This window comes from Thamnophis elegans, chromosome Z (genome assembly GCF_009769535.1).
Source record: "Thamnophis elegans isolate rThaEle1 chromosome Z, rThaEle1.pri, whole genome shotgun sequence".
NCBI lineage: Eukaryota > Metazoa > Chordata > Lepidosauria > Squamata > Colubridae > Thamnophis > Thamnophis elegans.
This window is the reverse complement of record NC_045558.1, coordinates 100,462,932-100,476,035: the sequence shown is the minus strand read 5'-3', so window position 1 is coordinate 100,476,035 and position 13,104 is coordinate 100,462,932. Positions and strand designations below refer to the sequence as shown.

Here is a 13,104-nt window from a genome sequence, read left to right as displayed (position 1 = left end):
ATTTCAATTAACATCTACAACTAAGGATCCTTAAATTGTTTTCCAAGAAAAATTACAGTAACTGATTTATTATGCAAATGAATGCTATTTTTTATGCTAATCAATTGCTTTGTTTTTCTGTGACATTCAGAATGTTGCACAGCTCTTCATAAAATACCTGAGGGTTCTCTCTGTGTGTGTGTGTGTGTGGTGATGATGGTAGTGGTGGTGAATTATTATTTTTTAAATATAGGAGTAAAGATATAAGACACAAGCTGTCCGATGTTAGTATTTTTGAAATCTACTGATTCTAGTGGGAAATTTAAGCAAATTCCTAATCATTTTAGCAGAAACCAATAAAATATAAAACTGAGCTGGACAGCTGAATTGTGTCCAAAATGCTAATAATAGCATAAGTTAGGGTTAGGTTAAGCTAACCCTAAGGGCCAGCCAAAAGCTTCAGGGTAATTTCAAACACAACATGAAAAGAACTTTTCCTGGAAATGTGGGCCAGGATACAACCAAGAAAACATTCGCTTGCATTGAAGTGATGTGCATCATCTCATTCCATTCAAAGACATGCTTCTTTGAAAACTAGAAGAGTCAAATGCAGAGACCTCCTAGTACATAGTTTCTAATCAAAAGTGGCCACTTTCAAATAATTCCGTGCAAAACTTCAAATGGAATTATTCCAGTGGCGTTTCGTTCATGTCTAAGTTTGGCAGAAGCAGTTAAAAACATTTAAACTTCATTTAGCCCTGGATCTTGCACTGATCCTGTACTGTATCTTTTATCGTCTCTACTGGGTCTTTTGTTCTACCCTAAATTGAAAATGTGTGAATGGACAGGTGTTAGCTTTGCAGCCTGCCACTGTTTTCCAAACAACAAATAAACCGGTGTCCACAAAGCTAAAGAATTTCCCCCTCCTACACCGTGAATGAACAAAGACCACACACATCTAAGAGGGAAAGGGAGCAATTTCCTCTTTCCACAAATTCAGCTTCTTTACTACCAATATTAATCTAATGTTGCCAACTTGAAACAATCTAAAATATCACAGTCTTAATGTTTGTTACAGACTTGAGACTCTGGATGTCCAATAGCCAGGATTTATATACCATTAGCTGATAACTTGGTGTTGCCCAGGTATTTATGTATCCCAATTCTCTATTAGACAGGAATGGTGATGTCAAGTGGCAACGTATGTGCGGAATGGGCTGTCTTCCCTCCTTCCAGGAATGTTGCCGCAATTCCTGAATAGGTGATGGCAAGAGCAACTTCTCTCTGAGCCCTGATTTTGGGACAATTAAATTAGTTAAAAATAGTTTCCCTGTGCCCCCAGAATGATAATTTTTAATGTTGGATTTCCCCCGTTACCAGAGGGAGCCCCCTTGTGGAGTACTGTGAAGCTGTTACCAAGGGAACTCCACTACACTGTACAGCAGGGCTGGGTTTCGACCGGTTCGCACCGGTCCCTGCGATCCGGTTGGTCGCCGAACCCGGAAGTAAGACTTCCGGGAACGGCGAAGCCCCCCCCGCGCCCGCGCGCGCCCGCACACCCGCGCCCGCTCCTTACCCAGTTTTTTCGAATTTTGCGCTTTCCACGCCTGCGCAGAACGCCTGCGCGATCCTCCAGGAGCAGCTGGAGCATCGCGCAGATGCTAGTACGCATGCGTGCGCTGCGCGCATGCGCGAGGATGCCACGTGCATGCACGCGCGCGCCGCGTGCGTGCGTGAGGACGCCGCCGGCCTCGTTCCAACCGATCCGGTTGGAACGGGGCGAGAAACCCACCCCTGCTGTACAGCCATTTTAAGGCAGTACAGTGTAAGCCATTTTAAGGCACAACAGGCTGTCTCTTAACAGAACCCCCTCCCAAGAGTGTTAGGGGTGTCTTATCCCCACAGTATTTTTTTTCCAGAGAGTAAGTCATCTGTGTGCCAAGTTTGGTTGAAATTGCTCAAGGCATTCCAGAGTTATGCTGAAACATACCCACACAGCCATTTATATAGAGAGATTGGGCTTGGAAATGCAATGCCTCATTTTAAATACCAAGGCAACAAAATATTTAGAATGTAGCACAGATATACATTTTAACATAAAAATGATCAGAGACAATAACTGAAATCAAGAGAGAGGGGGGGGAGGGGGAGAGAGGGAAGGAGAGGAGAAGTTTGGACATATAATAACAGATACAGGAACCCTCGGCTACCTATTTCCACTGACTCAAAAGATAGTCTCCAAGCATATCAGAGTACCAACGTTCTGCTATATGGTACATTGGCAGAGATTCATCTAATCACGTTTTATTTTCTCCTTCCTGTTTCACCAATATTGCTATCTAGTCAGACATTTCTTTAGTTAGCTCCATGTATGCACTGGTTCTCTGGCAGCCTTTATAGCTGCTACAATAACATCTTTGCCTCATCTTAGTCTTACTGGTGCCCAGCGATCTTCTCCACTCATGCCTGCATACTTGTGAGTTTTTTATAGTCCTTGGAGTGCCTCTCAGATAATCTCACATTCATCCTCTGATGCACACAGGATGCACTGAAGAGCCAACTGGAGGCTATAAATTAAAGAGCACTGAGACCCAGGGATATGAGGGAAAATGCTGTAAGAGTAAGTCTGTAGATACTCTTATCAAGTCTGAACAATGTACCCATTCAATATGAATATATATATATATATATATATATATATATATATATATATATATATATATATATATATATATATATATATATATATATATATCTGAAAACATTAATGCAAGAATTGTTCTCCTTCCTTTTATACACTGAATGGACTTCACGTTGCTTTAATTTACTAGAGTTGAAAGATATTTTTTTTACTTATAACATTGGGCAACACAAAAGTGAGGCATTGCTCTCTCTCTCCCCCCCTCCCAATCTTTACCCCTGAAGTCTGTTTCACATGCTGTACAGAATGATATAGGTTCCAATCCACGCTCCATTTGTTACATGGGAACCATGAAGTACGAGTACTTCCGATTCATATAAAAGTAATCTAGGGAAAACTAGGCAACATGGGAAAAAAATAACCCCTTAATTAATGGGACAATTACCATTTAAGAGAGCTTACCTTTGTTGTGTGAGAGAAGCCACGCTCTGCTCTATACAAAATGAAAAGGTAACCCGAGAGGACAAAGTTACAGGGGAAATTGCTTTATAGAAATAAAGTAAGACTGGGTTAGTGTAATGAGCATTCTGCCTTTTAAACTATTTCCCCCCTCCCCCCAAAATATGTTCAATGTGGTATGAAACAAAACTTAAAACAAAAAAAGGATATTGAACGTAAAATATAAAAATATTCTAATATTTAAATTTGCACCATGAATAAGTCATTTCCCTCCCCAAGTACCGCAGAGAGAATGCTAACACAGGGAACCTCTGAAGTACAGGAACCATCAAAGCAATAATGCCTGACCAAACAGCTGCATCGTGAAGTAGCATAGTCCATAATCCAGCTACCTACGTAGAACAGCACACCAACTTAATGCCTTTCAGATACGCAGGACTCCAGCTTCAATAATTTCAAATCAAAACAATGGGATTGGTAGACTAATATCTGAGTAGGCTATCTGGCTAGGGAAGGCTTGCAGAGAATGTGTCTTAAATATCTAAAACCATCTTACTTTTATCATACCTGACATTAGGAAGTACAGCTTCTGAGGGCAAGATTTTGAGGTGTCCAAGACTTGAATTTTTATTCTTCTAGGATCTTTAGCACCTTTGAAATGGGATGTATTATTACAACTGGAAATGAAAAGAAGGGAGGTGAGAAAAACGACTGCTTCTCAGGACACAGACAAGGAGAGGAAAGTGTGTGGATACAATTAAGCAATTCTCACTTTGCATCCAACAATTCCTTCATTGTCCCTGCTGAGAAACAACTTCATTATATCTGCCTGGTTAGATAAGATAGCTTTTCTGCTTCTGCTTCTCTGTGTGCCTGCCACTCTCTTCTCCGCTCTCATATCTTTGTACCACCAGGTCAGTTGATATTATATTTGCCAATCCCACTCTATTTAATATTTTGTAACTAGAGACCTTGAGAAGAGGAATTGAAGGGAGAAGTGGAATACAGTCCAACTTTTTGGACTTTGTACTACACAGAAATTCTTTCCAGACTATCTTTTTATCAGATGTGCATGTAAAACTATTCCAAACTTCACTATCTTATTTTAATTAAAGGTAAAGGCGCAAAGCTTTTATATAGCCAAAGTATTGTACCTTTAAGCCTACCATGTGAAGATATCAGAGATAGGAAAGGGGAGCAGATACTGGAGTGAGTCTTAATGCTATCTCTTAATTAACAAAACTCCTTTGATTTTGCAGCTATGAGTTTGTTTTTGGAATAGAAACACAAGGATGGGGGAAGCTTCAATAGCTGATGATTGTCTATCAAGGCCTAGGAGAATATTTACTTCTCAATTTTCCATTGCCAATCTTTGTGCAAATCCTTGCTTAAAACCAAAGAACAGTCACAGTTAATGAAACAAAGCTTGTTAAATAAATAGATGTTTTCAGTTTTACTGAGTTGAAATCACTGTCTGATTTCCATGCACAGAGCTAAAAAGCAGATACAATCTGCATCCTAAGAGGTGTGTTGAGGCATTTGCTAACTAAGTGGGACAAATTGCAGAACCTAAAGGGGGCCAAACATCTCTCTGAAATAACTGCTGTGTACATGCTTTTAATTTACATGTAATTAAAATATAATTTGCTAATTTAAATTAATGATTTATCAAATAGGACCGCTAATTTTTTTTCACATAAGTAATATTTTTCATTACTCCTATCACACTATCTGACCCAGCCTCTGTAAAACATTATGGAAAACAGTATATTAAAATTTACTATATATATTAGCTAATTCACACATCTTTTAAGTATTCCAGAAGCAGGATCAGTTGCCGATGGAAGCTTGAATATGATCTAAATAATTTCATACATAAAAAACAAATATAATTCAACTCCAGTCCAACATAACCATTTATTCAAGAATCCCAATATAATGGCAAATGTGGTATTTTAGCCCTATCTACCTATCTCACCCCATGTGAGTAAGCGGCTTTTAATGCAGCATCTGACAGATATATCTTGCTTTTTCCTAAAGCCTGATGATCAGAAGGTGGGGCTTTTTGGTTTTTTCTAAAGATATGGTTCTTCAGTAAAGCCAACCTCATGCACAAATTGACACTGACAAATGTTCAGCAGCTACTATAAGACATTTTGTCCTCTCTTAAATTACCAGTTCTATCAACTTTTGCTAAGAGAATGGCATAGCCTGCATTCAGTGTTGATAGAAAACAACCTGTTGGAAAACAAGTTAAGAAAGCAATTTATGTTGTTCCACCAGATACTTATCATTCAATCTTCCGAGTCCATAGGTTACACAGTTAGGAGTGAGAGATACCCAACAGCAGAAGTGGTGAAGTGGTGAGTTGATAAAGAAACAAAATTTTGAACATGGAGCATTGATCAGGATTAATCTTGCACAACCTTCCTATAAAAACTGCAAAGCGGGCCTATAGTCAGAACGTATAGAATTTTTTTCAAGTTTATATGGACCCTATGTTGCAAAGTATCCAGGTTATTACTGACTATAAGGCAGCTTCCCTGACTATAAGACATGGATTTTCTAAATAACCTAAACATGTTTTTTGGAAAATTTGAGGCCTCAAATAAGATTCCAGAAAGAAAAACTGTTCCCCTTTCTGATGAACAAGTACTCGGATTTGATACAACTGCCATTTGGAAGATCCCGCAGAAAGTCAACATATGAAAGACTGTAGGACCTGATAATATCCCTGAGTGAATACTTAAGGAGTGTTCTGACCAGCAGGACTCTGTTCTTCAATCTAGACATCTTCAATCCTTTGTTGCACCAGGCCTTGTTTCTATGATGTTTTAAGACTGCAATCATTGTATCAGTCCCCCCAAAAATCTTTAATTACATGCCTTAATGATTTCTGTCCAGGTGCACTCACTTTCATTATGGTAAAGTGTTTTGAGAGATTGCCCTCCCCCTACTTTTGATTCATTACAATTTGCTTGTCTGAAGAAACACTCTATAAATGATGCACTTTCCTATGTGCTTCATCTTAGTTTGGCATATCTGGAGAAGAATACTCATGTGTAAATGCTGGTTGTTGGTTTTAGTTTAGGATTCAACACAATCATTCATCTGCACAAACTGGGTCTATTAGGTTTTAATATTTCTTTATGTAATTGCATACTTCTTTTCTTTATTGATAGGCCCCAGCTGGTGCGAATTGGAAGAAAAGTTTCAAATTCCATCTTCTTGAGTACAGGTTCCACACAGGGCTTTGTCCTGATACATTATTGTTCGCCTTGATGACCCATGACTACAAATCTTCTACAAATCATATTGTGTGCAGAGGACACGGCAGTAGTGGGTCTTATCAGGGATGACAATGAAGACTCTTATAGGGAGGAGATGAAGGCTTTGGTTTGGATGTTGATAAAAACAAAGGAGATCCTTGTTGATTTTAGAAAGAGTGTGGCATAATCATACTCCATTTTGTATCAAGCTGCAGCTGTGGAGGGGATCAATATCATTAAGTATCTGCGGGCACAGATAATGAACAATCTGATTTGGTCTCTTCACACATTATCTTTAGTGAAGCGTGCAAACCAGTGTTTGGACTTCCTGCATCAGATGAGAAGAGCATATCTTTCTCCTTCTGTCCTGGCCACTTTTGCAGAGGCATAATGGAGACTGTTTTAACAATTGCATCACCAAACATGTTTTTTTGCATTAGATTTGTCTGACATTACATGCTGCTTCAAACTATGGTTTAAAACAGAATGCATCAAATCAAAGTGTTCCTAATAATATATGTGACAAAAGCACTTGCAGCCCATCTCAAAGTATTATTCATAACATCATTGCAAGAAAGCCACATCAAGATTTCATATGCCAGATGTGTTTTCAAATCAAGGCATATTTTGCATACAGTGATACAGAAACGTTGTATATAAGCACTAATTAAAAACTAAACAAAGACAAATACTGTATACCTGCACAATGACTCTAGATATTCAGCAGAGTGATTCCAAGCAAAGTATTTATTCAAGCATAATGCCCTAAGCATATAATAAAGATACACCCCTCAAAAAAAAGTAACAACACAGTGCAATATTGTAAAAATACAAAATCTTCCCCAGCATCAGTGTTGGTCAGTCAATCAATAATTTTGAACTGGGTGAATGGATAGGAAACTGAATATCTAAACATAAAGCTCCTACATCCTACTTTACCGTAGCCATCTCACACTTGTTATCTCCTATTGATTTCTATCTTTTTAAAAGCTCTGCTCTATGATTACATTGGCAAATAAATGTTTGTAATCCTCCAAATCTTGCTACCTCTTACTGTCTGAAATACATACTTTTTCCAGTAAAGATGATGGAATTTCCCTCACTAAAAGAAAATATTAATGCTAGCAACTATTACATTTTGTTGGCATTTTCTAGCACTATTTTTCACTCAGAAGATGGTCCCAGAAATATATTTCAGATTTCACAATGAGAAAGAGCTCTCTATGGAAAGTAATATTTGCATAGTATGAAAACCAGAAAAGTAGAATCATTTGCCCAGATTAATTCTTCAACAATTTACAACCTCATTCTTTTTTTTTTTTGTAAAGATTTTTTTTATTTTCAAAACAAACATACAAATCCTCCTTCTTTGCATGCTGTAGAAAGTGTATCAGCTGGTTACAAAAGGCTTTTGGGCATCTCTTCCACCGTCATCAAATATAATTCATATTAATTCAAATATCTTAAAGTAGGAAGAGAGTCGCAGCCATGAACATGTAAAGGAAATCATTCCTTACAGTGAGAATGGATTACTTTGGAGGCTATTAGTAATATAATAATAACACATGGAGCCAATGTTACTGAATTTCCACTATGTATGAGAAGTACATAATTGTCAAACATAAATATCTGCAGAAGGGAAATATCTTTTTTTCTGTGGGATGGGAGGCTATTAAAGACTTCAGATACCTTTCCTAAGTTTTTGATTTTGTTCTTCACTGGGCTTTCTCCTGCCATTGCAAATGCTGGAAGTCAGGCTTATGCACACATTAACCTCATTCTCATATTAGCAGAGAGAGAGAGAGAGACATGAAATCAGTGCCGTGCGGTGAGGTTTATGGTGAGGCACTGACACAGGGGTTTCAAATTTTTTTAGACTTGTGGACTCCAACTCCCAGAATTCCACAGCCAGGCATGCTCAGTTCTGATTTAAAGCGACAGCATTTGTTTTTCTCCTTTGTGAAAAAGTTTTCCTTCATTCTTTTTCTTCTCCCTCCTTCTCTTTCCTCCCTCTCTCCCTCCCACCCCCTTCTCTCAAACAGACACACGCACACAGAGAAGTTGGATCCCTCTCTCACTCATCACTCTCAAACAAACACAAACACAGAGGTTGGATTGGATATATTTTCCAATGGCTTGAAAACAGCTCCTCTGCCATGCCCCGCCCCCATTCCCCTGCTGCCTTCCGATCCGAGCCTTTGATTGCAGGTTGCCTTTTCAAACTTGTAATCAGTGAAGTTGGGCTTATATACTTTTATCTCTCTGTATGTGTGTGTTTGAAAAGGCAATGTGGCTCTGCATGCAATCAAACTTTTTGAATTCCTCCCCCTCCCTCCGACCCACACATGTACCTTTTCCAGCTGTTTCAGAGAGGATTTCAACTCTGCTCTTGTCTGGCATCATGAAAAGAAAAAAAAATATAAAAGGAAAAAGGCATGAACTGAGGTCAGGCTGAGCTAGTTGCTGCCAGCTAGTTGCTGCCAGAGCCTCTAAAAAGCCTCTTAAAAAACGCCCACTACAGGAGGCAGGAGAACGACATGCCTCATCTACGTCAGGAATTTTTCGGCTTTTAACCCTTGCTTAGCTCTGCTTGAGTGATCATAAAGTCAGACTAGATGTTCTCCTGCCGCCTCCTGTAGAGAGCACTTTTTTAGAGACTTTTTTAAACAGTTAAGCACTAAGCAGAGTCATCCATGGTGACTCTGGCAGCAACTAGCTCAGCCTGACCTCAGCTCTTGCCTTTTTCCTTTTACATTTTTTTTTCATGATGACAGGGATAAGGCTCCACCTCACTTGCCTCCCCTGACTGCACGTCCCTGCATGGAATTGTGTTTACATATTTACCATGATCCCTTAGAAATTCTGCCACCACAATATGCACCATCCTTAAAATAGCTACCTGCTAGTTTGAAAGATGAAAGATGCTAGTATGCTTAGAAAAGAATCATTCGGACATTTTCTTGCTGTTACTGCTCTACTAGAGGAGGAGGAGGAGGGGGGAGGAGGAGGAGGAGGAAGAGAAGGAGGACTTCCAGGGCTAATAGCCTTGGTAGAGGTGATTCCAGCAGCATTAAAGCCAATGAGCCAATGACTGGGCAAGGCAGGTCCAGCACACCACCAGCATTCTCTGTCTGTCCATACTAATAATCTGTTAGACTCAAGTCCAGCCATGCAGACCCAAGCACATCTGTGCTTTAAAGACCCAATATTAGAAGGCTCAAATCTGTAGGTCAGATAGATTGGCCAAAAACAACCCAGCAGAAGAATAGATTCAGTAATGTGCGTCTATTTGCGCATATGGGTGATATCTTGTTTATTTATTATAGTACATTTTTATTGGGTTATGAAGTATTATAAAATACAAAATACAAAAAGAAATAAGAGGATGGGGAGAGGGAAGGGGAAAGGGCAAAGAAAAGTGAGAGAGGGTAGGGAAGGAAAAAGAAAAAGTATTGATTTCCGACTCTATCTGTTACAGTAGGATAAGGCATTAACAATAAATCACAACTTTTTGTTTTACCATAATAGCACGAACCAGTCATTTCTACAAAAGTCTATCAGTCTAGTCTGTAAAACCCAGAATCAAAGTTTCATTCTTTTCCACATCAAACACAAAGTTCAGAAGCTGTTTTCTGGCATGGTATCTTATTTATTGACTTGACTCCCTGACAGCAAATGGTGGGAACAAATTTCCAAGTCTCAGTTCAGTCGTGTTTACCTTGTTAAGCTGTGCTTTGAACTCTGGATTCCACTTCACCATGTCTTTTGTCTTTTCTCTTGAATTAGTTCTTTATTGGATCCTTGATCTCAATCTGTGCCAGTCTTTGACTATGTTAAAAGGTGAAGGTAAAGGTTCCACTTGCACATATGTACTAGTTGTTCCTGACTCTAGGGCAGTGTTTTTCAACCACTGTGCCGCGGCACACTAGTGTGCCGTGACATAATGTAAGGTGTGCCGAGGGAAAAACACCCGCCTATAGTCAATATAGGCACAGAGTTACAAATTTTTAACATTTTCTAATGGTGGTGTGCCTCGTGATTTTTTTCATGAAAAAAGTGTGCCTTTGCACAAAAAAGGTTGAAAAACACTGCTCTAGGGGGTGGTGCTCATCTCCGTTTCAAAGCCAAAGAGCCAGTGCTGCCCGAAGATGTCTCCATGGTCATGTGGCCGGCATGACTAACACCGAAGGTGAACGGAACACTGTTACCTTCCCACAAAAGGTTGTTCCCATTTTTCTACTTGCATTTTTACATGCTTTCGAATTGCTAAGTTGACAGAAGCTGGAACAAGTAATGGGAGCTCACTCCATTATGTGGCAATAGGGATTTGAACCACCAAACTGCTGACCTTTCTGTTCGCCAAGCTCACTGAGCCACTGTGTCCCTCTTTGACTATGTTAGATATGTTTGACTTTGTTAGATATGGGTAAAAAGGACCCTTCTCTTCTAAAAGTTCTGCCTGAGTTTGTATATCACTCAACTGTGGCAGGCATCCAGTTTGCCATCTTTTTTGGCTGGCAGCCAACAATGCTGACAGAGAAAAGTTGGTCTCTGAAACGCCCATCTGCCATGTACTATAATGGCAAATCAGCTATCCTTATGGTGCCTGATCCCAAATTTATAAACTAAGATATGATTTTCTCCTGCTTTGGTTTTTTGGAGGGGTTTTTATACAACTCAGACTTCATGCCCTAATTTTGGAAAAATATTCTAAAAACAAAAGTTGGCATCTTCAATCTTTTAACGTCTCATTAAAAAAACCAAGATGGCCCAGATTAGAATTTGTATATGCTAGACATGTTGAAAGCCATACTCTCAAATTTCTTCCTTTCAATCCTAGAGCATGCCAGTATCCATATAGTGGGTGATTCAGAAATACAGTACAATTTCAATGCATCAGATTTCAGGTCCATACCCAGTGTCTCATGAAACTACGGTCAATTATCATCACTCAGAATCAATTCTATTAATTAAGCTTTGGGTTTGATTCAGTGTAAATGAGCTGCCTATCTTTCTGTATCCCAGCAGGCAACCGGATCTAGGAAGTGAACTGTGAATGTTGAGCATTCAAGCCCTCAAAATGCATTTTGAGGAATTGCTACAAGTAAGGATTGCTACAGAACCAAGAAAGGAAGGGCTACTAAGAAATGCAAGGAAACAGTGACAGTTTGTTTAAATTTTGGAACAGCAAATGGTTTATTTACTGATTATCATTTTCTCTGAGGCCTAACATTCTCTATAATGATCACATGAATGGGCCTATCCAGAGGAAAAATGAAGCATCTGCCTTGGGCGGCAGAGTGAACATAACAATGTAGAACTGAAAACAAATCTGACTGATAATCCACTGAAAATAGTCACTTGCAACTCTCTCTCATTTCAATTTGTATAAAAATTATTCCCAACGGACAAATATCATGCTGATGTGTGGGAAGATGTTTTGATTTTCCTTTTCTGCACATTCTCTTGGACTCAACATGCATAGGACACCTTCGTCATAATCAAATTGGCTCAATCCATATTGCAGTGCTCTTATGAGGAGAGCTTCAGATATTTGAACAAACAGGCTAAGCTTTCTCTTGCAGAGAAAGGCAAGAATATCCATTGCAAGGATACACACACACTTAGAGAAATGGACACTGACATACATTCAGGAATTTTTTCTTATTCCTTGGATAAAGAAAACCTCTGGGACTATACATTGTTTATCCAACAAGAATCCTCTTAAGCACCAAAACAGCATCCATTGCCTCTAGACAGACATTTCCATTTCCCACTCTTGACCTCAAAATCCTAACCTTATTTCTAATTTTATTTTCACTCACTTATATCCCTCCTGATCAAAGAATTTCAATATTATTTTAAACCCAAATGTCACTTAGGCTAAAAAATTAATCTGCTGGAAGTTTAAAATGCTAACCATTTTGTCAGGATTATCCCAATTAATCCAGAATTAATCTTAATCTTTACATTAACAGGATTAATGTTAAAATCAGATTAGCAGATAGACTGCACGCCCCCAGCACTAGAGGGGGTGATATTCAAGTGTGAAAAAAATGAATGTTTGTTGAAGATAATGATGGATTACCAAGAAAATATGGAAATGTATTAAAGGAGATTAAAAAAAACACAGTGATTCCCGTACAAAATGTAAAACAATACTATAATAATAATAAATATTTTTGGTTCTTTGGAATTTTTGGAATGTTGCTTCAAAAGCAAACTCGATTAAGTTCAGTGGAACATATTTTTGGGTAAGCAGGATTGTAGTCATTTGTATTTTACAATTGACAATTGTAGTCAATTGTAGATAGGACAACCATTTGTCTGAAATGGTATAGAGTTTTCTGCCTGAGCAGGGGGTTGGATTAGAAGATCTCCAATACCTCTTCTAACTCTTATTCTATTACTCTGCTATTCTGTCTAACCGAACAATGATAAGCAAGATTCCTTGTGCAGCAACATGCAAGTTTCATAGAGGTAACATTGCCGCATTTCAGTTTTCTCATTTCATTTCACAGACTAATTTAAGGACTGGCTGTGGACCTCTTCACTTTTAAGGAGAGCAAAGCAAGAAGATTCTATGCACTTCATCCTCACATTGTTTAAAAACAACATCAACAACCAAACACCCAATGAAATGTGTGACAAAAAGAAATACTTCTTCACAGAATGTATATTTTGCCCCTACCACAAGAGCTGGGATGGGCATTATTAGCTGTCTTTTCTTTCTTTTCTTTTTTTTAAAAATTGAGA

The 13,104-nt window shown here is 38.7% G+C and overlaps 1 protein-coding gene across 1 annotated transcript in view; it reads right to left on the bottom strand.

Moving 5' to 3' along the window:
* Positions 1–3,959, bottom strand: part of SRCIN1 (SRC kinase signaling inhibitor 1) — a 74,407-nt gene extending 70,448 nt beyond the window's left edge. Inside the window, exons 1-2 of the mRNA XM_032237990.1 lie at positions 3,852–3,959; positions 3,647–3,756 (exon numbers count right to left, since the gene is read on the bottom strand). The gene's annotated coding sequence lies outside the window, so the exon portion shown is untranslated. The remainder of the gene's footprint in view (positions 1–3,646; positions 3,757–3,851) is intronic.
* Between the last annotated feature and the right edge of the window lie 9,145 nt (positions 3,960–13,104).